The sequence below is a fragment of the Platalea leucorodia genome (genome assembly GCF_965183815.1).
Source record: "Platalea leucorodia genome assembly, chromosome: 6".
NCBI classification, from domain to species: Eukaryota; Metazoa; Chordata; class Aves; order Pelecaniformes; family Threskiornithidae; genus Platalea; species Platalea leucorodia.
In genome coordinates this window covers 76,396,419-76,421,535 of record NC_138828.1, presented here as the reverse complement: position 1 = coordinate 76,421,535, position 25,117 = coordinate 76,396,419, and the positions used below count along the sequence as shown (strand labels likewise).

The following is a 25,117-nucleotide window of genomic DNA, read 5'->3' as shown; positions in this document are numbered from 1 at the left end:
GGGTTTGTTTTCTTTTTGTATTTATAAATTTCAAATTCTTGTTGTGGTGCTTTTTATCTGTTTTTTTATCGATATTGTTTCAGGTCTTGAATCTTGAGAGGTCTGATACACTATTTCAGCTTTATTATAGCTAATGCCAGATTAAACCAGCAAGTGTCTGGGAAAACCTTGACCCATGAAGATTGTCTTTTGTGGTTTTTTTGGTTGGTTGTTTTTTATTTTGTCTTTTTTGTTATATACTACTGAGCATAAATTTGCTGTTCCTGTGTTGTGACTGTGGGGGTCACATACTTTTGAGTTTAGTTTTCTTTTAACAGATGAAACAATTTCTTTAGGTATTGTTACTACAAAATATTGATGAAAATCTATAAAGTATGTATGCATGTGAAACATCCATTCCATCTAAAATTTAGCAAAATAAGACATTGCTACTGTTGTGCATTAGCTCAGAGAGGCAGCATACTTGGGTTTTTTTTCCTACAAAAAATCTTGTCTAACATAGCTTTGCATAGTGATCGTGAATCAACACAGCTTAAAGTATTCCAAAGTTAAAGGGACTTACTTTATTTTTCTGTTCAACTTGTGAACCTATTAGCTACGTTCAGCTAAGCGTAACAGGAAAATGATGACTTCAAACATACAAAGTTTCTGCCAGTAATACATAATCTGGTTGCCAAACTTGTGCCCCGACTAAGAGAGGGGCATGGATCCTGATTTGTTTTGAGAAGCAGGAGCATCCGGCTGTGTAGCCATTACGGCCCTGCCTGCCAGTCAGGGCATGGGTAGCTCCGAACCAGTTGTATATTTTGCCACTTGCATGGGCAACCTGGGTGGACCAGTGCTCGGGTGAAGGGAGGAGCAAGGATGGACTCACACAGGCTGTAGAGGGAAACATAAGGACTTGGGATAAAAAAGGATAAATAGTGAAGCGTAGGAGACTTCATTTGCTAGGAAGTCATGTTTCATTAGTACTGTCATCTTTCTCTACGTGCTTTCAGTTACTGGAAAGTTTTTTCATTATTTTTGGATAAAATTCTACTCAGCTAAAGTGTTGCTTTATTTTTAAATGTCACTTCAAGTTTCCATATGATTTGAATAGCAGATTCAGTGTAAAGCACCAGATTCTATTTTGATTCCAAAGTAAATTTTCTTTCCTTACTGTGGATGTAATTTTTAAGCCTACTAGTGTATATAGCAAGGTGTGGGGGTTTTGGTGGCTTTTTTTCTTTCCCCTCCCTTGGACTTAAAGTAAAATTTATTAGATAGTGAGTTTTCAAAGATATCCTGATAATTTCAAAGAAATTCTATCCATTTCTGGTAATAATAATAGCCTGGAAGCATTTCAGAACAATTTTATATCTTCTATGAGTGAATTAAGGATGAACATGTCAGGAAAGTGGTGTTTGTTTTTGTAATTTATTTTTCATAAAGTGTTGGTGGCCAGAAGTACACAGTAAAAATTTATTTGGTTATGTAGAACATTTGCAGTGCAGTATTAAATTATTTTGGAATCTATTAATAGGCAGGAAAAATAAATTAATAATGATCTCTAGATGTCTGCTTAGCTCTCAACTGTACATATGAAATGAATCTTTTTTTTTTTTTTCCCTGTTTGCTCATGTAGGGATTTAGGTAAAAAGTTAGTAAATTCTTTAGAGCTTTCCCAAAGCAAGTGAATCAGACGTGGTTTGGATGGAGAGGGAGATAAAATATATATGCTTAATCTAAGGGAAAGCTATTACGTCTTTTATGTGTCAGGGAAACGTGGTGGACTTCTGTGCCTTGGACTCAGAGAGGGCCATCCTGTTGTTCTCTTTGATTGCTGCTACTTGCAACTGAATGTCTGCCTGTATGTTTTTCCTGCTTTACTTCAATCTGCTTTAGAACCTGCGCTAATCCTGGTGCTGCTGAGTTATGTGGATCGTCTTATACTGAGCTTCCTGCCTCTCACCTGGAAAGAGAGGATGTTTGTGATTGCAGCATAGGCTAAGGATTTTGACAGGTGGGATGTCCACTTCTGGATCTGCCATAGTCTTTATTGTTGATCTAGGACACTTTCTTTGACTCGGTCTGTTAACGGAGATGTTGATTTAAGGGCAAGGAAACCCCAGTTAAGATGCCTGTACCCTTGCTTCAGAGTTGTGGAATGGTAGTCCTTCTGGTATCCTCCAGTTTTCCCTCATTGCAGCAACCTGGGGAGAAGCCAAGAGCAGAGAACACAGTGAACAGTTTGCTGCACAAATTGGAGGAAGGTAGTCTCTCAAACTGTCCTCTGGCCTGCCCAGCCACCAGAAAATAAAGAGCATTTTGGCAGCCGGTCAACGAAAGCCAGAAGTGGTGAACAGAAGGCTGGGAAGCGTGGTTAAATTCTGAATGTCAGCCAGAAAAGCTGGACTTAGGCAGTCTTGCAAATTATAAGGGCAGCCTTGTTAATTGAACAGTCTGGCTGGTGGAAAAGTTGCCTGAGGCTTAGAGTCTTTATGGGTCAATACTTACCACTAAAGTGGGGAGACACCCCTCTACCCATCCCTCAAGCAAAGCTCACAATGTGAAAAACCTTTGTAGCAGCATTTGCCGCTTCAGCTGCGTGTTTAATGGGTTTGGGATCCTATCTAATGGGAGTAGGCTAAAGTATTGCAATAGCTGGTCTCCCAAAAAGACTGAGACTACTATTTTTCTTACTTTTTTTCAGTCATTAACATAAGTATGGTTTTTATTGATACTGAGATAGTGTCCATTATGCTAATTATTTTTGAGCATTTATTAAAACAACCCCAAAATACAAAGAATGCTAAAGATTGCAGAATGAAGAGATGTGAGTAATTAGTTACTTAGGATATCCTGGGTTTGTTTTTCATAATGTCGCCTTTTTGAAGAGCTTAAGCTTATTTCTGCATTCCCTGGTTTTCAGGGCATTAAGTCATTACTGTGTTCACATATGTTGTTGAAATATGTTAGTTCTGTAATAACTGAACTATATTTTCAGAAATTCATTACACCTCCAAGTCAAATGGGGGCACATTATTGCACGTCTTCAGTAATGTGGTTACTGGAGTCACTTAATTAAGTATGAGGAAGATTTCGAATGCCTCTTTTTCTTTGCAGACCTTTAATCAGAACTAGACACCTGCCTAAATAATACTCTATTCGTTATCAGTTATTGAAGACCTGTTGTGGTACCAAATATTTAACGGTAGAAGGAAAAGATTAGGTCATTCAGTCTAAAATTTTGTATTTGCTACTTTACTTCTTGTACTACAGTTTTTGCTTGTTCAATTTAATCCTTAATTTGATGTGTTAATCATTAATGAATAGGATAAATTGAGTTCATTTGACTGAAACTCAAATCTAAATTTATTTTTTCAAGGATTTGATGAGCCGAGAGTGTAATCTGGTAATTTTCCCCTCCCTCCTCTCTGTTGCTATAGTAATCCTAAATTTGAACCTTGTTTCTGCAGACTTTTTTTTTCCTTCAAGTAAGTTTTGTAATAGCTGTGCAGTGTGTTCTCAAACCAAAATATTGATAATACAGGTTTTGTTGTTGCTTTTTTTTTCATTTGGATGTAACATCTGAGGTGAAGCTGAAATTAAGCAGCCTTAACTTGCTTTCTCTTTTTCTAGCTCTGAGGCCCAACTAAAGCAAAAAAAGACCCAAACCTCTCTCTGTGTCATGAAAAGCTGTTAATAATTGTCATTATAGAAGTGAACGTTCAAATTGTAAAGGCCATAGTTTAGCTTAGCATCCAAAGGTTCTTGCAAATCCAGTTTTACAGCAATATTCAGGGCTGATGTGATGAGGTGCTTTCAGCTACTTCTGGTATGGCTGAACTTCTGATACAGCAATAAACGCAGATAATTCTGGCAACTGTATAAAATATTTGTGCTCTTACCAAGCTTTGATATTTTTTTTTTTTAATAAGCAAAAAAGTGGAGATGCAAGATCCAACAATGTTAATAGCAAATTGAAGAGAAGCATCAGGAGTAAGCAGAAAACCTGAAAAAGACTGATCACCTGTCTTGTAAGGAAGCATGGGGACAATTAAATAAGTCTAAAAATAATTTAGATACAGGTGAAAGACTACATGAAAAGTGTGCCTTAATTTTCAGTGAGGACGGTTTTGAACACAAGCACACTGGCAAATAGGTCTTGCTGAAGTGAAGTTATAAAAATTATTTCCATAAAGATAAAGTTGAACTTCCAGGGTGCAGATCAGTGGGACTATGTAATATTTACTCTGGAATTTTGAAGTAGGTGGTCTGTGTAATTAGAGACTCAGTTGCAAGAATTGTTATTAAATGTCAAGGCAGTAGGGTATTGGATGGCTGGAGAGCAGCAAAAGTAGTGACCATGTTTAGAGAAAATGGTAGTTCAGGATAGTTATTGCATCATTAATGTGACCTTAATATTCAGGGATTTGTTTAAATTTAGAAAGAGAAGCTATTCTATATGGAGGTAAGAGGAAAACGGGGTATGAAGTGATATAGCTCTTAACAGAGGAAGACTTTGTCAGAGAAATCGAACGGCTCTTTTTATAAGATACCTGGCCTCTTGGAGAGGATACATGGTTAGAGTTGACCTCTTTTAACTTAGGAGTCATATAATGTGTAATATGATTCATGTAAAAACTAGGGTGACGTTTCTGTGAAAATTGTTTTTAAAATGGTGACAGGATGTGTTGAGTATGGATAGAACCGGATGACCAGAAGATGATGTATTGGGAATATGTTAGTAGTGGAACTTGTCAAGGGTCAGTTTCAAGATTTAGTATTTTCATTAAAAACATTGGTGCATTCCTACTTCTTATGCCAATCTCGTGTTTTCTCATCAGATGTCAAGTATCATCAATACAAAAGAAAGTTTTGCACAGAACGAAGTTAAGACCTTAGGACGTGTCCAGTAGAAAACGGAGTCATATTTAATAGCATTAAAAAAATGGAGATGATCTTCTAACACTTCAGGATGACTAACCTATCGAAGTTAGCAACTGTGAAAAGTATTAGGATAATGAGTATACTGTTATTGCCCTACTAATATTTTCCTTTAAAGAAGTGGCTGGTGTTGACTTTTTCTGGTGCTGGTGAAAGCTTATCTGGAATATTGTGTTTAATTCCTACCACCCGCCATCAAGTAAAAAGGGCATTTGGACTGGAAGAGGTACAGGGACTGGTTCCTAGAATGACTGAGGGAATGGAGAATTTGCTCCGTGAGGGGGACTCGGCATGTCTTGTTTGATCTGGGAAAACAAAGCATTAAAGAGGTTGCTCTTCATAAAAATATGAGTGAAACAACACAGGTGGGTAAAAAGAGCTTCTTAAGCTTGAGGTATGAGAACAAATGGGTATAAACTATCCAAGAATAAACCTAGTCTGGAAATTAGAAAAGATGGTTCCTAAGCAACCGAGGCATAGAAGTCTGCAACAGCCTTCCCTTAGGAGTAGTGGAATAAGACTGTCTTTAAGATGGAGCTGGTAAGCTTATATAAGGGGGAGGAGGGGATATAACATGTAGTTTTCCACAATACCTTGGGATTTGAACTCCTTGACCCAGAATATCCATTTGTTCCCATGATTCCTGTCTCGTTAGTCAAATATGATACAGTACCTTGACCAGATACTGCCCAGAGACCAGTAAGTCCATAGGTGGTCTGTTTCTTGGACCAAGAGACCAGTTGCATTCTGAGGTATGTAAATGCTTATATAAAGGGGTAATAAATGTTAGACAAGTAGGATGTTTTAAATACTGTTTTATGTAATATGCTACGTTGTATCTTATGTAGTGGATGTATATTATGTTTTGCATTACAAAACCCCAAATCAACACAGAATAACTTAACAGATTGAATGATGAGCTCTGTATTGTTTTCTTCTCGTGCTGTCCTGTGTGATTGCAGGAAGCTGCCCACAACATGTGCACAACTACATCATTGTCTTCATATCTCTGAGAATTCTCCTTTGAGCTGTTTAAAAAAAAAAACAAAAAAAAAAAAAAAACAACAACAACAACAAAAAAAACCACAAAAACACCAAAACTGGTGCAAGCTGAAGGGTTGATGTGGTGAAAACCCTGTATACCATGTTGCTGTGTATTGCCCTGCCGTTCCTGTATATTGCCCTAAGACTCTGTCCCTCTAATAAGCTTGGAAGGTAAATTTTTGAGGAAGCATTGTGCTTGTGTTTGCACTAATGAGACACTCCCATATCTCTGCATAATATAAGATTTTTAAAGGTTTTTTAAGGTTTTAAAGGAGACTTGACAAAGAAAAGGGTTCTGCTGCCTTCTCCCTGGCAGAAAGACACTAATTGGCAAATTGAGGAATTAATGTTGCCTGAGGTTACAATATTTTTCTAATTTATTTAATTGTTATAACATGCTAAATCATGCTTTAATTCCTGCTGAGGTGTTTCAGATCCAGGAGGGAACTTGTAAATGCTCATTTGTGCAATTGTTTAATCTCTATCAGTAGTGTAAGTTACTGGATGTGGTTTTCTTATACAAACAGAAACAGAGGCAGAAATACAGTATCTGCTTTATATTTTTCTATTCTCAAACTCTACCTTACCTATGTTTTTTTATAAATGTTCATCTAGAAAGCTTCATTTTTGGAAGGAAGTTCAAGCATGGAAAGTAGTTTGGTTAGGACAGGATAGAAGTTTAATGATGTTTGAAAGGTTCCTTCCTGACTGTGCTTAATGTGCATTATTGACTTCCCTTCAGCTGTTAGTTGAATTTCCTGTTGATTTTAGCTACAAATAATTGCCAAAGCAGTGTATAGCCCTATCTGTGTGCTTTAAAGGGGGTGTGTTTTCTTTATTCACAAGTTTAACAGTATTTTAATGTTTTCAGAACTAATGTAGAAGACTGAGGACTAGATCTTGCTCTCTTAAATTGCTGTATTCACACATAATGATTAATATTAATGGTAAATACATAGGCATAACATCAGTGACTTAAATGGCACTTTGCGCATGTTTAGGTGTTAATGTTAGCTAAGTTACTTCCCAAAGTGGAATTTTTGGTGAAAAGTGCTTTACGGTTATATATATAATTTCGAAAGAACAGTTAATACTTTAGAGCTTGTGGAAGTGTTTGCTATTATATGAATATTGACTAAATTGTATTTAATTGGCTTTTATTATTTAGACATTCTATCTTGTCATTTACTGTTACATATGTGTGAAGCAGAGACAGTCTCATGTATTAAAAGAAAAAAAATCCTGTTTAAGTCTCAAACTGGCAATGGTCTCCAAAGAGTGGATGACTTAGCAGATGTAATCTTAAAGCTCTTGCAATGCAAATATATTTAGGAATACTGGTATTTTGAAAGAATGTACAGGCAGTAGGAAAATTGTAAAAGTTTATTATCTTGACCTTTTTGTTCTTAAAGTATGGTTTTCAACTAGACTGTACAGGATTTGTCATGGTAACTGAAAAAGTGTCAGATTAAAGTAAATAATGTTATTACCTTGGAGTGATAGAAATAATAGAAATAATTACTGAAAAGCCAAGCATTTCTGTTTTTTCTAATTTGCTTTATGAATATGACACTGAAAGCTTATCAGTTTCCCCCTTCTGGTGAACCAGGTAATTTGGTTGTTAACTGAAAATATGCTATTAAACATTGGAGAGAAGAAAAAGCTTTCTGGCTTTCTATGTATTTTTAGATTTTATTTTTTTTTAATTCATTTATCTGTCAAAATTGAAGCTGAGTATTGCTCAGTTGTCTTAAATTGAAATAATCTTTTATTATGTGGTCTAGAATAGTATCTCCTGCAGATGTGGCCTATGCTATAGCTACTTCTGAGAGGGATGCAAAGTTGGAGTAATTTATATTTTCAGCAGAATATTCACATCTGGCATTTTGGTTTCTTATTTCATATGAGAGTCATGTCTGTTAACTTTTTTTGAAAATACTGCATCATGTTAGCTCATGACACACTTTTTTTTTTTTTTAGTAAGTGTTCCTAAAGGTATATTTTTCATGTTGGCACTGTGCCTCATAAACACATAAAATCTAAACTGTCTTATAAAGTGAAGATGCACATTGACATGCAGTTTGATCTTTGGAGGATAAATCAGAAAAATCTTACTTCCCCCTCTCCCCCCCAAAGAAGAGTGAGTGAGTCCTTTCCAAGACGTGTTGGATTAGATTCATTTCCCTGTGAAAAATGTTGAGGAGTAGTTGGTGGAGACAGTTGCATCTGCACAGAACAAATTTGCAGCAAGGAGATACAGTACAATGACTAGATAATGGGCTGTTCAGCTTTTGTTACCATTAATTTCTTCCTATATTATTAAAGATCTAGAAAACTGAAAGAAATTGAATTTGAGGTAACAGTCTTGTATAGGTTGCTTGAGACTGGAGGAGAGCAAGGAACTTGAAGATAACATAGAGAAAGATCAGGGATAAGGGTGATAACAGACTCATAAATAAGAATAATTTAAGTTAGTGAGTTATATTGCTATTGTGTATCATTGAACATCTTCATAAAACCATCTGATTTTTAGAGATGTTCATAAAGGTGCATGAGATAAAAGGGGAAAAAAATCTTATTTAAAGTATTTCCTGTTCGTTGTCAGCTGATAGATCTCTGAAATTCTGTAATAGGGTCTGGTACTGGTAGGAAAGGAAATAGTGGGCAAGCATGAGGCAGGAGGGAAAGTTGATGTTGGTTTAGTTTAGAGAAGACAGATGAGAAAAATAAATTGATACTGTAAGGTCAGAAACAATTTTACAAATCTGGATTACATTACACAGGATTTCTCCAGGATTTTTTTTTTTTTCTCCAGGATTTAAACACGTAATATGTTTAAAACACTGTTTTTAAAAAGTCACATTCTGTATTAGCCCATGGGACTTGCTGCTACGAGGTATTGTTACGGTCAAGAGTTTAGCGCAGTGCAAAGTAAGATTACACATTCTATATCAGTTATACGAGGAATGTTGAAATGTAGGTCATTTTTTTTTTTTATGGTGTAAAGCATAAATCAATAAAACACTGCAAATGAGTGTGTGTTATACTGTTCTTAAAATTGCCCACTGGCCATGGTTAATCAGGATATTTGAAGAGTTAAACCACTAGTTTGACAATTTTTCCCTTTCAGACAAAGTTTTGGCGTTTGCTTGTAAAACCCCAAATGTTTTTTACAGAAACTCTGTATACAAAAGAGAATACTACAGAATATCTTCCTTACGAAGTCAGGGCAGTTGACTAAATAAGCATCATGCTTAATATTTGAGCATTAGAATATTCAGACTTGTTTTGGTTAAAAAAAAAAATACAGTCTGAAGCTATGAATTTCTGGCTCCAGGGTAGCTGAAGTTGAATGGCCTATATAGACTGCATATGTCTTGTGTGGGGACTTCTGGGAGAGACATGGTAGAATGTATCGGTGTCTGGATATGCATAGAAAGGTAACATTTTAATGTTAAAAGTGGGATAGTAAATGTAATTTATCATGTGGCCCTATAGAATACATTTTTGTAGATTTTCTGTTGGATTTCATAAGCTTCATTGGATGCTTTGTTACTGAACAACTCCAACAAAGTGGAAATTGCTTGTGGCCTAATATGCTTTTAAGTATGTGGACATGTTAGATCCTATTGAAATCCCTTAAGGGCAGGAGCTTCTGTTGACAAATCTGATTGCAGGTTTGGATGGGGGGGGCTTGTTTACAAGTTACCTACACTAGCCTGTTATCCAGCTCACAGCATGACCACACAACCAGTTGTGGAGGCTCAGCCATGTGGCAAGCACCGTGTGGGAATAACTGTCAAGGTAGAGTTTGAAAAGAATACTGTCCTCCTGAGAAAGCATGATATGCTTACAAAATATGGAAACAAATACTTAAAGAGTTGATGTTTCTACATACGAAATAATACTGTTGTAAAAACAAATACCACGGTACAGCTCTAATGCAAGTGATTACTGTTTTCATTTCACACAGTTGTTTTGCCCATCTCCTTGGAGAGCTGCTTACCAACTTCTGAGGTTTTGTTGAGATCAGTTGGACGTCACATGGGCAGAACCTGCTGGCATGTATCCAGCTACATGCTGTTTGGGAAATCGCTGTAAAAGCTGGGTTTAGAATTCTAGCTTTGAATACTGCGTGCATGCCACTGTGTTTTGCAATTTCTGATGCCAGTAGCCTTTCAATGAACTTGAAAGAACTGTACATACCTATTTCAGCAATAAAATAGTGTCAGTAGGGTTTCTAGAAAGAGTTCATTTTACAACTTGAGTCAAGAATAAAAGTACTTTGACAGTGCTGTGTGGATTATTCAGGCTCCTGTCTGACTCCAAGGATACGTAGTTGTGTCAAATCAGTTGATGTTCATTACTTTAACTTAAATTTCTGTTTCTGGGATTATAAGACCAACGCTGGCTAGGTGTGGTTTTTAGAACACAGTGGGGAAAGGTCTCTGGACAAACATAAGCAGGTGTACCGTGTTTTTACAAGTTTTCTAGCTATTGGTAGTGGTAAAGTTGAAAAATGGAGGACATTTTGTCCATGGATAGAAGAGGAATCTCTCGGATAGGGATCCGAGTAAAAATCAATAATAAAGACAGTATGATAGTCAGTGGTTGTTTTTAGACAACCAATAATAAGACAGATGTGTAGAAACATTGTTTTTTTACTATTAATCTTCAAATGTTTGTCAACTAAAATAGTCCTTGCCTAAAGATGTTAATCTTTATGGACGGATAGTGTCCAGTTTAATCTGAAAGCATGGGGATGTGTAGAACAGAAGCCTTTCATGTTTTACCTTGGGACTTGAATTCAGTAAGCGCAGAACACCCAGAAGCATGATTTCAGTTTTGTTCTTTTGGTTTTAATAATGGTTTTAGTTCCGTTTTGTAAAACATTATAGCCATGCAAAACTATTGGGACCTTCGGATACTCCGACTTCTCAGGGCACGTGTGCTCCTCTGTCTTTACCTAATGTTTGGGGCTGAACTTTGAGAGAGGACTTGTGTGCTTGGGACTGGTTCTCTCCAAGCTGGATGTGTGGGAGAGCAGGAGGGAGAGCTGTCTGTCGTCTGGGGTATCAGACTGGATGGCTGGAACCAGACCCATAATGTAAATGCAGCCAGCTTGACCCCTTCAGTGATGGCAGCCTTTGTGAATGGGCCTACTTTGTAACAGCAGAGCACAAGTTGTTCTGTTAATTAACTAGATTGTGGTGTGCGAGGCTCTACAGCCATTCTAGTAATTGAGCGAGTATCAGGCTTGGGTTAGTCCTTGTCCTCCTGAATGCAAACAGAATATTTACGTTATGGTTTGTGCACATCCTTCTGTGTTTTGTGCGTTCTTCTTTATTCTGTTGAATCTTCAGTTGAATAATGTAGCCATCTGGAGACTAGAATGGTCCTGGTTAAGAAATTAAGAAATAGGCCTAGTAGTAAGCGTGAGAATGGCCATGGTTCCCAAAATGTTGATGTCTGGGCTGCTGTAGACAATTGTGTTTGTGATTCTGAAAGTAACTTCGCTAAAATGGCCATTAAACATTGTGTTCGCATGATTTACAGTGACTGGAGAAACTGGACTACTGCATTTCTCCCCAGATGTAATTCTGAAACCCTGTAGAGCAAACTAAATAACATCTTTTTGCCACTGTCAGGTGGAAACAATGAGAATCTCAGCTGGAGGCTAAGTCCTGGGTTTGCATAATGTTAATGCATGCAGCCATATCCAGTTGTGCAATACTTGCCTGACGAGGGAGACAGCATGATCAGGAAGACGGTTTTCTCATGGTGTTTCATCTGTTGCAGTGTGGGTGTGCTTGACCCTTGAGGTTTACCCAGAAGTAGGAAACATGACTGCATAATTTTGGGGTGGGGAGCACATTCACACTCCCCTGGGAAAAAGAAAAACAGAAATGAGTTGCTCCTAAAATAGAGTTCATGGGGGTTTCTTGACATACTAGTTCCTAACATGGAACAAGCAACAAACTAATACAGGAAGATGAGTTCCAGTAAGACTTTTTTCCAGAGTTTATATATCTTTAATCTGTAGATTAAAGTTGTCAGGAGCACTCTGAGAGACAGAAAAGAGAATGCTCTTGGATTTGGGAACTGTGTAATGGGATGAACTTTGTCTTACTGTCACTTCTAAGACTTCTATGAAGATAGCGTTAATATCTGTTTTATAGGGCATGTATTTTAAGCGCTGTTCAGAAATTTTCAATGTAGAGTGGATGAAGGATGGTGTAAACCAATTTGTCTTCCTAAAATTTTTCATCTATCTGAAGGACTTAAAAGTGCCTGATTAACCACCATGTAAAGGAGTTTTTTGAGTTTGAATAACCCTGGCTGTTAGCTGTCTAATTTGGAAATAGGATGATGATATATATGTGAGGCTCACATTTCAAAGCTGTTTTCATGTGCGAGTGCAGTATAAAATCTCACATGGAAGGTTTACGTCAAAATTAATACTTAGGCTTGCATTCTCCAAAGATATTTGTTTCCTCCTGCATACAGGCTTTTAGAATTCTGTCCAATTCTACAGAGACAAAAGTGTCACGAGACTAAATTGGTCTCGTAATTTATCCGGATTTCCGTCCTTCCCTCCTTCCCCCATTAAAACTGGGAAGTGTTATAAAAGAACTGGGGGTGCCACCTAGAAAAGCCTCAGCTGAACATGAATGACAAATTTGTGAAAAATTCAACATCTCTACTGCCTTCATCTGCCTGATTGAAGCCTACTTGAAGTCTCCAGTCTTCGTAGTAGCCTCTACCTCATTTATGTACTTTGATTCACTCTTTCCTAGCTCAAACTGGTAACACAGCCATCAACAACATTTATGCTGCTTACATATCAAACTTGCTGGTTCCAGCATAATGCCTGCATGCTCTGTAATCAGTGCAACTATTTCTGAGTTACTTGGTTTCTCTGCCAGAAAATAATGGCTGAATTCATGCATCTAGTCATGAATATTCAGGTTAGTTCCACCTCAAAAATCTCAACCAACCAGTCTCATAATAATGCAGGATTTTTTTCTTGTGGGGCATTTGCGGTAGGATCTCTAAAGTTATAGGTATATTAATAATGAATTAATCAAGAAACAGTAAGTTTTCCGTGTGGCTCTGTTGCCAGGTGGTGGCACACTCTGTTACTTAGCCTCTTCATCCTTCTTTTTTGTGATTTCATAATCTTTTGGAGCAGCTACACTAAATGCTTAAACTTTCATTTCCTGAAAAACATAAAGAAATTCACATAATTCTTGAATTTTATTATTGAAGTTTATTACATAATTTTGGGTAGCAGCAAATGCTGCCAGAGCATACTTAAGATTTATGATGTCATTGCCTAACAAATCCATCAACAAAAATGGGATATCGTATAAAAAAAAAGACAGTTTTAGTGTGCCTCTGATTCAGATAAAAATTGCATAATGAAGTAAAGGTCTTTTAAAAAAAAAAAGGGGGGGAGAATGTGTGTGTCAAATTCTCTGAGAACTAATTATCAGTGTTGATAGATAGGCAAGTTAGTGTGTTTTGTTTTTTTTTTTTTTTCTTTTTTCCCCTCCCCAAGACTGTATACCTCAGAGCAGGAGCTCAGAACAACACAAGAAGAGTTAATGAACGGGATGGCTTAGCATAAGAAAAATAGATATCATTTAGTAGAATCTAACATTAGTGACATTGTTCCTTTATTGTGATATGTAAGGAACTTACTAATACTTTATTTCAGCCTGGAAAGCAAAACTGGTATGCTTATGAACTTTTAGTTTGCCCTTGTTTCAATAAGAATGTCTTCTCTCCAAATCAGGGTGTGTAAGAGCTGTTATTAAGGTTTAATAATTTCGGGTGAATGAAGAAGTTGAACTAAAGTATTTTGATTTTGCAGTCTTTTTTGTAGAACTCTCTTATAAATCCCTAAGCTCTGTTTACACAATCAGAATAAACTGTAAAGCAGAATCTGATAATTCATGTGCTTGATTTTTAGAATTCCAGTTTCTTGGTAGACTTCCTTGATTAAAAAACAAAAACTTCTTTATTTACTTATTTAACTCCAATATGTCTAGTCTCTACATTTGGACGTCGTGTGGTGAAACACCCTACAGAGTCTTTCTTTTCCTAGTCCCCTCTTCAAACATTCCAGTTTCAGCTTCTCAATGAACAGTAATAGTAAATGGAAAACTTTTCTTTAGGTATGGTCTTTTCCATACTAGAGGCGAGACTGAGAAGCAGTGCCTCAGCATCTTTGTTCGTACATGTCCGTAGGCAACTGGGAGGGACGCTGGGCATGCCACCTTCACTGTCACTGACCTGCGGGGTTCGCGTACTCGGACTGCAAAGTGTGGAGGTCTCCTTTACAGTCTGTCATAATTTCTATGGCTGACTTGAACCCTTGGAATACAGTGCACTTAAATTTGCTCTAACATTGTGAATGCAGTTATATTTAAAACTAAAATGACCAGGTCTTTGGTTTTTTTGTATTTGATCAGTTTAAGGTTTTGTCCCAGGAAGTCTTCTGTTCCAGAGGATAGTACCCAAATGAGTAAGTCAACAGATCGTTCATTCTAGGTTGAGAGATGTTTCAGCATTTAAACTGAATTAACTTTAAAAAAAAAAAAAAAAAAAAAAAAAACAAAACCAAAACAACAAACCCAGTCAAACCCATAAAATAGCTTTCATGCTTGCATAAAGTGAAATCGTAGCTTTAACAGGTCTAGGGCAGTGTTTTTACTACTTATGTGTAACTGAGCGAAAAAGACTTTAACTACTTTTCTCTCCTCTGTAAAAAAGTAAAGATACAAAATGTCATCCAGCTGTTCTGGAAGAAGTTATTTTGGAGAGTAGTTCAAAGGGTTAAATGACATTGTTCTGTTCATTGCCAGCGCGTTTCAGAAATCTCATCTCTCCCTATTCAGGCTACATGAAAATAACTGGATCCTGGCCAAAATGGGGCCACTTTGCCTATGCAGTGCAGCATTTCAGTTGATCCTTTATGCATCATGACACTAATATTTTAGATGTGAATACTTAAAGTTACTGACATTTCTTGCATTTTTAAAGTATCAGGGAAGTATCTACGTTACTGTTAAAAAATGAGTTTTAATTTCTTCTGTCATTTGTAGGAGCTTTTGGTATTCACAGCACTTTTTGAAAGCATAAATTCTGAGTGGCTTCAACAGTGGTGAACATTAAAGACAATTTAAATTTTAAAAATAATTTTTTTTTGTTTTTTTTATATCTGTGATAGCATTGGGTATGTGGGTGGGGTCTTTCTGCTTGTTTGTTTTTTCCCAGACACTGATCTGGTACAACCTTTTGGAAAGCCCTAACAAACACTTTAATAAAGGTAGATTTTCATGTCTAATTTTAGAATGTCCACTCTCCTTTATTTAAAAAAAAGATAGCACTGGATAGGTAGTACCATCAGAAAATATTGCTTATAAAACTTTACAGGAAAAGTGAAACAATGCTACTGCGGTCGTGTTGCATAGTGGGGGGGCCTTGTTCATTTTGCATATTTTGCTGAACCTTGAGGTCAAAAGAAAATCTTGAGGGAAGAAGAAAGCTTCTCCTTCCTCTCGTCTTTGTACCTAGAGCATGTGTGTGATTTTCCTTGAGACAACTTGTACTGTGTCCTGCATTCAAATGAGCTCTGGAGTCGTTGGCCTTCTGGTAATGCTGCCTATGAACTCCACAGTTCTCATGCAGTGCTACAGCCTCTCCGATGCTGTGGGAAGAGCCTGTGCTGTGTGTGCTCCTCCTCTTGACCTGTTGTGTCAGAAGCATCCCCAAGTTTCCAGTGGACAGTGGTAAAACCTTGTCCTCGATCGTAGGTCCTGACCTAGTTCTCGTTTCCGTCTAAAGCCACTGGTGCAACCACTGCGCATCTCCCTGAACTTGCTATTCTGTGAAGCAGCAGTAGACTCTTCTTGGGTAAGTGCCACCTCTATGTAAGCAGATGGCTTTCCTTCTGGGGACTGTGTGGAGTACTGCTAAGGCATTTGGGGACTTTCATGACTTTAAGTGTGTTGTTTCCTAGGAAAATATGATTTCAAATGCGTGTATGTGAAAATTATGGAAATTTTCTTAATTTATTACATTGGCAAATTAAACATCTAATTTTGCTTCGGTCAATTTTGGCTCTTTCTTTGGGAAACTGATGTGTGCATTTGTGTTTTCCACAAATTTGGTGTTGGAATTTAAAAGTCTAGCAGCTTTCATGACTGCAGTTTAAGGCTGGTGTTCATTTTTGGGTCAGACGTGCTGATCAGTTTGTCTCAAGCTTTCTAAATACTTGTTGGATAAAGCTGGGGCCCTGCCCTTGGAAAGCTGGTGATCTGATTTGACCTGTCGTCAAAAATCTGAGGGCACTGGCTTATTGGTGTGTTTGGCATGAGGCTTGGGAAGTGCATGTGGGTTCACAGAAACCTAAAAATAAGCAGTATTTGGGTTAAACCTCTTCATTTGTATGGAATCATGACCCTGATGGCAAAAATAAATGTGCATTTGTTCTCTGGTACTGTCTCCACCATCCATGAATATTAATAGTGGAAAAATATTTGAATTTTACATTGTCTTGGCCTCAATACTTTCTGTACAATTAGAGGACGAAAATGAAAATTAGTGACTTGACTCATTCTTGTGTAGTACTGAGTGGCATCTGTAGCTGAGTCTGTGACATCAGTGATGAAACTTAATGTAGCAATAAAGCAGGCTGGAAAAAATACTCGTCACCAATGTTTTCTGTTCAACAAATTTTATAGTTTTGTCGATAAGGCATAGAGAGACCACCTCTCTAGTGGAACCCTTTTTATTCTACAGGCTGTTAAACTTAACTTTAAAAACCATTAACCTAAGCAATTCAGTTTCAGTGGACTAAACTGCTGAATGCACCGAAGAAGCCAGGGAGACAAGCCAAGGTGTTTGGGAACTTTTGTAGTTTTTTGTCACTGAAATTTCTCAGGTAAGGTACGACTGAATGATTTGGAGAGGAGATTTGCACTTCATGCGTGCTGCAGAAGATCATTAAAACATAGCAGGAGTTATCATACCTGACCTGAGGGAAAATTTGTCCTAATTGCAAATCTGATCAGTTTGACCTGAGCGCAGGAGAAGGATTAAGGAGGATTTTTGGTACCGTCTCTGAGTACTTGTGCCTTCTGTCTGACATTCAGTCTCCAGCTGTCACCAACCTACCAGAGCAGAGGAAGGTGCTATTTAAAAAAAAAAAAAAAAAAAAAAAAGCGCTAGAATACTAGAAGTGCTTTGGAAGCTGCAAATAACATGAGCATATTGTGCATGTGGGAACTTATTTTTCCCAAAGCCTAAGAAGGAAGGGCAGGTTCGTAGATTTCAGAAGCAGACAGGACTCTGATCTCAGTGCAGACAGATAGTAGAAGGTATTCTGGAAGCTGGATTAAAACTTACGTTTTATAAAGATTTTTCAAAGTGAAGTTACTGACTCGGTATCTTGTGTATATGGTTAGGAAACTTCCATTTCTATTCGAGGCCAAATGTGTCTGATATTCACTCCCAAGTGTTAAATCTCTGCGTACTTCTGTTAGCAGGACTGAAAGGCCCCTTCACCTCTGTGACCAGTTAACCTTTCTGGTTAAATGAATAGATCAAACTACTAATCTCTACAAGTTAGTCTTCTATCCTCTGGATCATTTTTGTAGCTTGTCCTCGGACTCTGATATTTCATGTCTGTCTTTTTTTTTTTTTTTTTTTTTTTAGCGTGTACATGCAAACCAGAAATAATAATCTAGTAGCATTTTTTTTTTTGCCCTCAAAATTAGGGAAGATAATTTTGCTACTTGATACTCTTTGTTTTATTTTACTTTACAGTAGACCACATGACCACAGCATAATCTTTGCTATTCCTACGTAGCGATCTATGACAGCTCCTGAATTCTGTTCCAATCTTGCCTTTTCAACACTGAGTAATTCTGGCTTACTTTTTGTCTCCAGTTGTATTTCTTTGCATTAGTTGTGTTAAATTGAGTTTTGTAATATTACACTATTAATTATGTAATTCTTTGTGGTTGGTACTTGAGAAACTTCTTTTAATTGGAATTCAGGTTTCTGAAATAAAATTTCAGGCAAACCAACTTCTGTGGTATTTGGCAGTGTAATTACGAAGACTCATTTGGGAGGCTCTTTAAGTCCAGGTTCAATGTGCAGCAAATTCAGTTTCAGTCTCAATGTTGGAGCAACTTCATAAAATAAATTTATCTGAAAATCATGATACTGCTCTGAACTGTAACACTAAAGCCCATGTTTTTCACTGAACTGTAAGGAGTTATTTTGGGGGCTAATAGCCACCAAAGCAGTGAAAAGGAAAAGTGCCATTACCACCTGTGACCATTGGTGCTCCTCTGGTAAGAGGCAGTGGAAAAATGTGTGATAGTTTGCAGAATCCATACTTTCACATTGTGCCTGGTGACATTCCTGTTTTCTCATTTGCATGCAAGTTTTCTGATACATTTGTGAAGCTCTTAGAGTTTCAGAAGAAAAGCTTAAGGTGTCTATGGTTTAAGATACTTAAGTAGAGAGGTTCTTTCTGTTATATGAACAGTGTGACATCTTATATTATGATTTTTGCTATTGCTATCCTTAGTCTTTCATGAACTTATGCACTGAACGTTTCCAGAAACGCTGTATAGAAAGCGAAAGGAACAAGTAGATTAAGTTACTGAGTCAAAGAAGTGAAAGCAAGGTAATTTTCATGTTGATAAGTTGGTTTGAAACTATTAGTCTTTAGCAAATTCTTGGAGGCTAGAAAGAGCTGTTCTGTTGTTTGTCGTGTAAACTGCTTAGCAGGAAAATCGGAAAAGGAAATGATCTAAAGAGGCAAAGGGAAGTTAAAAGGCTAGGACCGGGAAGAAATCAGGGACCTGGTCAATAGGAGATACAAGTTAACAGTTTCAAGAGTCATTCCCTTTTTAATCTTATTCCTAGTCCCATTTTTAGATTGGGATTTCTTCCTATTTTTAATTAGCTTGGAATGAGCTGTTTGTTGGAAAATTCATCTTTTTAACATAAATTAATAAATAATGTTAGAGAGGGTCTAACATAAAAATGGTACCAATGGCGAGCCTAGGCTGCAACCGTACCTTCCAGCGTGGCTGGTGCCAGTTGCTGAGGGGAGGAGTAATGCGGTATGCTGTCCTGTTCCTCCTTGTGCCTCATTCCCAGCTTCCTGCAGAGTCTGATCTCTGGGATACAGTGCTTTTCCAGGTCAGGGAGGGGAGGTGAATGATTACTGGTTCTAAAAGTTTGATGCTTTGGGTCTTTCAAATCCTTTATTAAAAGGAGGGAAGTTGCCTTTCTGTATCTTGGCTTCTAGTGTAGTTTACTGCTGGCTTCTCCTCTATTCTGTTTGCAGGGACTGAATTATGTATTCTGAGCCATATATATTGAAACTTCTGCAGAATTTAGACAGCTGTATTTGAACAATATTCCAACTGAATCTGCCCAGCCAAATTCTAGCTTAAATTTTAGGTGGGCTTATGCTATATAGAATCATGGAACATAGAATAGCCTGGGCTGGGAGGGATCCCGAAAGATCATCGGGGCCAATGTGTCATGGGAAAGGGAGCCTAGATGAGATGATCTAACACCCTGCCCAGTCGCAGCTTAAAAACCTCCGGTTGATGGGGACTCCACCACGTCCCTGGGGAGGTCGTTCCAGTGATTGATTGTTCTCAGTGTAAAAAATTTTCTTTCTTATATCAAGGTGAAACCTCTCCTGGTGCAACTTGTACCTGTTGCCCGTTGTCCTCTCCATGTGGCTCCTTGTGAAAAGAGAGCCTCCATCCTTTTTGTAGCCACCCTTTAAGTACTGGAAAACTGTGATGAGGTCCCCCCAAGCCTTCTCTTCTCCTGGGACAAAGGACCTACCTACTTCAGCCTTTCCTTATAGAGCAGGTTCTACAGCATTTGATCATCTTCATGGCCCTCCTTTGGACCCTCTCCAGTCTGTCTGTGTCCTTTCTTGAATTGTGGAGACCAGAACTGGGCACAGTACTCCAGGTGTGGCCTGACAAGTGCTTGGTAGATTCGTATGATCACATCTCTCTTTGCTAGTAATGTCCCTGCGGATGCAGCCCAGGATCTGATTTGCCTTCGTTGCCGCAGCAGTGCACTGTGGACTCCTGGTCAGCTTGTTGCCCACCAGGTCCCCCAGGTCCCTTTCAGCAAGGCTGCTCCCCAGCCACACAGATCCCAGCCTGCACTGGGCTCTTCGGTCGTGTTGTCCCAGCTGCGGGACCTTGTGCTTGTGTCTGTTAAACTCCATGCTGTTCTGGCTAGCTCACTCCTCCAGCCTGTCCTGGTCGCTGTAAGATGGCCTCCCCTTCTGATGCGTCCACCTCCCCACCCAGTTTGGTGTCATCAGCAACCCTGGTGACGGTGCTCTCAATCCCATCGCCCAGATCATTTAGGAAGATGTTGAACAGTGTGCGGCCCGGTATTGGTCCCTGGGGGGACCCCACTTGTGACGGGCTGCCAGCCTGAGTAAAAAACATGCCAGTTTCCTGCCCATCTCGCAGGCCACCCATCCAATCTGTACGTTGCCAGTTTGTCCAGGAGAAGGCTGCAGGAAACAGCTTTGGCTGTGGGAAACAGTCAAATGCTTTGCTGAAGTCCAAGTAAACGATATCTACTGCTCTCCCTATGTTGACAAAAATGTTGTTTTGTTGTAGTAGGTGATCAGGTTAGTTTGGCATGATTTGCTTTTGGTAAATCCATGCTGGTTTTTCCCAATCACCTGCTTCATTTGGATTCAGTAAAGTTAGACAACAATTATGTTGTTTTACAACCTGACTTAGTTACCGCTGTGCTTTACATGTGGTTCTCAAATGTTCTCTTAACACAGCAGCCTAGAAAACCTGATTATTACCAGGTTACCAAAAGTACTTTTTGAAGTTTTGTTTCTTAAGATTCTTCTTGCTTTCCAAGCTGTTGGGTTTTTTATTGTTGGGGGGGGGGAGCATTGGTTTTGAGGGGTTTGTTTTTTTGTAAAAGGCCTACAGCAACTGCTGCTTTGACAGTTCTGTTACATAGATTCTTGCCCTTCATAAGTAGTTGGAATTTCAGGTCTAATTTGAAGCCAGTTTCTACTTTGTTCTTAACCATTTTAAGACATTTTTTATTTAATGTAAGTATTGGAAATAATATGATAAGAAATGTTGATGTCCTTCAGTAGAAAAGTAATACTGTGTCTTAAAAACTGATATAAAGGCTCATTGTTTTGTGTGGTTTGAGGCCTCAAGTTTGCACAAATGAATTTTTTGCCAGTTCTGTAATTTAACCTTGTGATCACTCACAGCCCACTGTGCTAGGCTTCTGATTTCGGTGTTTTGGAGAAGGTGAAAATAGGAAATAATTGCTGACAAAGTAGATGCATTTTGAGGAAGTTTTTGTGACTTGGTCTAATTTTTTTTTCTTTTCCTTGTTCTCTAACATGGTTTGTTTCTTGAACTGCCATCGTACATACTAAGGCATGATATTACAGATATAAAATGCAGTATTTTTGGTCAGATAAACTTTTTGTTTGATTTCTTCAAATTTTGACTCCAGTATTTAACTTGCAGCATCTCTGTTAATAAGCATGATGCTGGTGCCTGCATTCAGTACAAAATAAATAACTCTTCTTGTTCGTGAAATGGTCTCTTCCTGTTTGAAAACAAAGAACAGAGGAAATTTTGAAGATGCGTGAGCTAGGAACATTTGCTAAATAAGAATATAATTGTTCGTGATGTTAAGTACACTGTCTAGTAAGTAGTACAGTCATGATTTACTGTCTTTGTTCTTAGACTTCCTAAGATAGTGCCAGCTTTTCCTTTTAAAAGTTCAGTAGGAAACATTTGAAATGGCAAGAACAAATCCAGTGTCATTGGTGCCAAAATGTTCTCACTGAAAATGATGGAAATTGTAGTGCAAATCATAAATAATTTCCCTATTACAAAGTTATACTAATTTTTTAAGGCGCAAGTTTGGCAAATGTTATTCTAAACTAAAGGAAAATTGGAAAAAATACATAAAGTACCAGAATATTGAGTGAAGTGGTAATAGTGCAAATTTATAAACAGTTTTTTTTGCAGATACCAAGTGATAATGAAACCTTAATTCTGTAGATGGATGTTCTGCTTCCTTGCAGTCTCCCCACCAACTCAGTTTTCACGCAAACTCAGTCTGTTCACAGTGGCTCAGTTACCTCTGGGGTTTCTTGCTGCCCGCAGTGCTGCACCGCCCCGGTGCTGCCTGGCCCTTTCCCTTCCTCTTCCTCTGATTTCAGCTCTGTAGCTTTCCACACTCCCCCTGACTCCCTTTCCTGGGCCATAAAGCTACTCTGTCTTTTTCTCTATGCTTTCCCTCTCCTTTTCTGTTTGCATCCAAAATAAAGCTCCCTTCCCTCCCTCTGCCAGCACACTGCCTGACTTGTCACTTATATGAGCCTTTTCAGTAACTTTTACTCCTCAAAGATTGCTGATTGCACAACAGTAAAGAAAACAAGTTATTTTATTTTAATTTGTTTTGCTACCCCCTTGTCCCTTTCCCAGTAATTTCTTGTCAAATCTGTTTTCACCTCTGTTAGACTTAGTGGCGTAGTTCTGGTGTGAGAGGAAATAACTTGTTGAAAGAACTGTCAGAAAAAAATAGATGCAAAGCAAATTACTATATTGTTGTCAAAATAGGTCTCAGAAGCTATCCATTCTGGAAATGGGTACCCTCAATCTTTGTTGCTAGTGTCTGGGATTGTATCGACAGCTGAGAAGTGTGCTGCTCATTTACTTTGCAAATTTGACACAAGGTGTCCCATACAGATGTTTTGCTCGCATGTTAGTTTGCACAGAGAGATTATAAGCTACCAGGAAGAGGGCAGGGTTTGTTTGTTTTGTTTTGTTTTTTTTCCCCTCTTTGAAATGACTTGATTTTGGTTAAGTTTTGATCAGATAACTCTTCTAAACTTAAAAAAAGAAAAACCAAACTGTATGGGTTGGGTTTTTTTGGTTTTTTTTTTTTGCATGTGGTATCTTAGAGTTGGCAGTGTATTTTAAATTTTTAGAAGTCTTTTAGGTTCCCTTGTCTTCTTGTCACAACCTCCTTCCTGCTTCTTGGAGTGTATTTTTATTCTGGATTGGCCTCAGCATACTTAAAGTTGCATTGGTGTGAAGAGGTGCTCTCCGTCAGGTGGCAGTGAGTCTTTAGATTAGGTCAAATCCCATTGACTGCAGCCTTAGTGAAAACAATTTCCTCTGGGTGTGGAGGAGTGAAAAATAACCCATTACAAGTTATTGCAAAACCAAACCAACCTTTAAGTGACTGCAAAAATTAATTTCCTCCAGTAGTTAGCTGGTCCCTGCTAGTGTACATTTTGTGAGACATTTTAAATCTTCTCAGGGTTCCCGTAATATTCATGACGATGATTCAGGTGAGAAACACTGAACCTATAAACTGCCAGATCTGTCCCAAGTTCCAGGTATTGAAATGAGTTTAATATTAAAGTTTTCAATATGTTTATTAACTGCAATGAGATCCCAGCCCAAATCCGCTGTTTTTTTAAAATTATTTTATATAATTTTTTTAGATTTAAGTTTGGGTTTTTTATGTGCCCTTAAGTTATTGTAGATTCTTATTGGGTATTATTCACTTCCTTACCTGTTTAAATTTATTTAACTATATGACCATCATCTAATCCTCCAGTTTGAATAGTGAGGGATGTAAGCTGTTTAAAAACTGAGTTTTTTCTTCTTCTGGATGTTAACGTGAACAATGTTATGGCATTCCTGTTCTAAAACTTTCTTCTTTTGTTTAAATTGAACTCTGTAACACCACTTCCTCTTAGGTGAATCCTGTGACGAAACTCTCTTGGGTTAGAAGAGGATGGGGAGGAAGAGGATTTTGAAAGATAAAAGTAACCCAAAATATTAATACTAATTTCAGAATGTTTTTTGTAAACAGTGCTCAGTATCTGTAAATGCGCTATAAATTTTATAAAGCTCGTTTCCTGACAAAAACTTTATTTAATGAACAACCTGTTTATGGTACTTGCATACACATACGCGTGCCTTGTGATAAATATGATATGCTATGAGTTGGCTTGGTGGCTCTCATTTCATGTGGTGGTTTATTGAAATTTCTACTGTTTATACGTACATACGTATTAGAAGAATGGATCTAATTGCTTCAGTTACTGTAAGGTGTGATTTGGATTTTATGACACCCTCCCTGGTAATAGTTTCTGTTCCCTCTGGTTGTCTCTTTATATTTGAAAATAGCTGCTTCGGAGAGAAGGGCTTTTTATGCAGTTGCATTTTCCAGCCACGGCTTTTTCAGTTAAGGGTGTGGCTTTTTCTGACATAGTTGTGTTAGAACAGGCTCTTGCATAAAAACACTTATCATGGCAAAAAGTCCTTTTGACATTATAGCTTATCTTGCTTAGGGGCTGTAGTACATTACATCGGAGAGGAACTGTCTGTAGTGGAGTTGTGGGTGTTAGGATGGTCTTCATTTTTCTTTCTACTGTGTGGGCAGCCTGTTGTGAATTTTCAGTGTGACTTTGCAGTTTATGGAACCGTTGGCCATTCCACAGTGCGTGTTCAGCTTAACTGTTCAGATTCCTTTTATTTATCTGTATCCGTATTACTGAAGCTCTTACTGGAGAGTTCATCATGCCTTACTCCCAAAGGGTCTTTGGAGGAAATTCATAAATAAATTTCAATGGCTTGTGCCAAATGTTGTCAAACACACCTGTTTCTAATTCAGCAGTCAATACCTTTATCATCAGTAGCTCGCAGCCATTAAAATAAACAATTACTATTACAGTTATGATAAAACAGTTAATTACTAGACCTTGGGGGGGAGATGCCATTAATTTTGGGTATCTACAAAACTGAGCTATGAAACTCATATTTAACCTTTGATATAAAATGCTCGCTTAATGTTAAACATGGAATTTCCTGTTAAATTATTGCCACTACCTAGTGGTGAAGCAGTAATAGCTTCCCAGGATCTTCTTGAATGCCATCTTATACTTGGGTCAAGGAATAATACAACTTTGGCAAGACAGTGTGATCCCATTTTAATGTTGCCTGTGCAGGCTGTTAGGGACCAGCTTCTTTCCAGTGTGAGTAAGAAACAGTGAAGAGAA

General features: G+C 37.9%; 1 protein-coding gene across 17 annotated transcripts in view; it reads left to right on the top strand.

The window, feature by feature from the left end:
• Nucleotides 1-25,117, top strand: part of ADD1 (adducin 1) — a 66,357-nt gene that overhangs the window by 4,901 nt on the left and 36,339 nt on the right. Inside the window, exon 2 of one of the 17 annotated variants that reach the window (XM_082316340.1) lies at nt 15,659-15,894. The exons of the other annotated variants lie outside the window; for them this stretch is intronic. The gene's annotated coding sequence lies outside the window, so the exon portion shown is untranslated. The remainder of the gene's footprint in view (nt 1-15,658; nt 15,895-25,117) is intronic. 17 annotated transcript variants of the gene reach the window in all.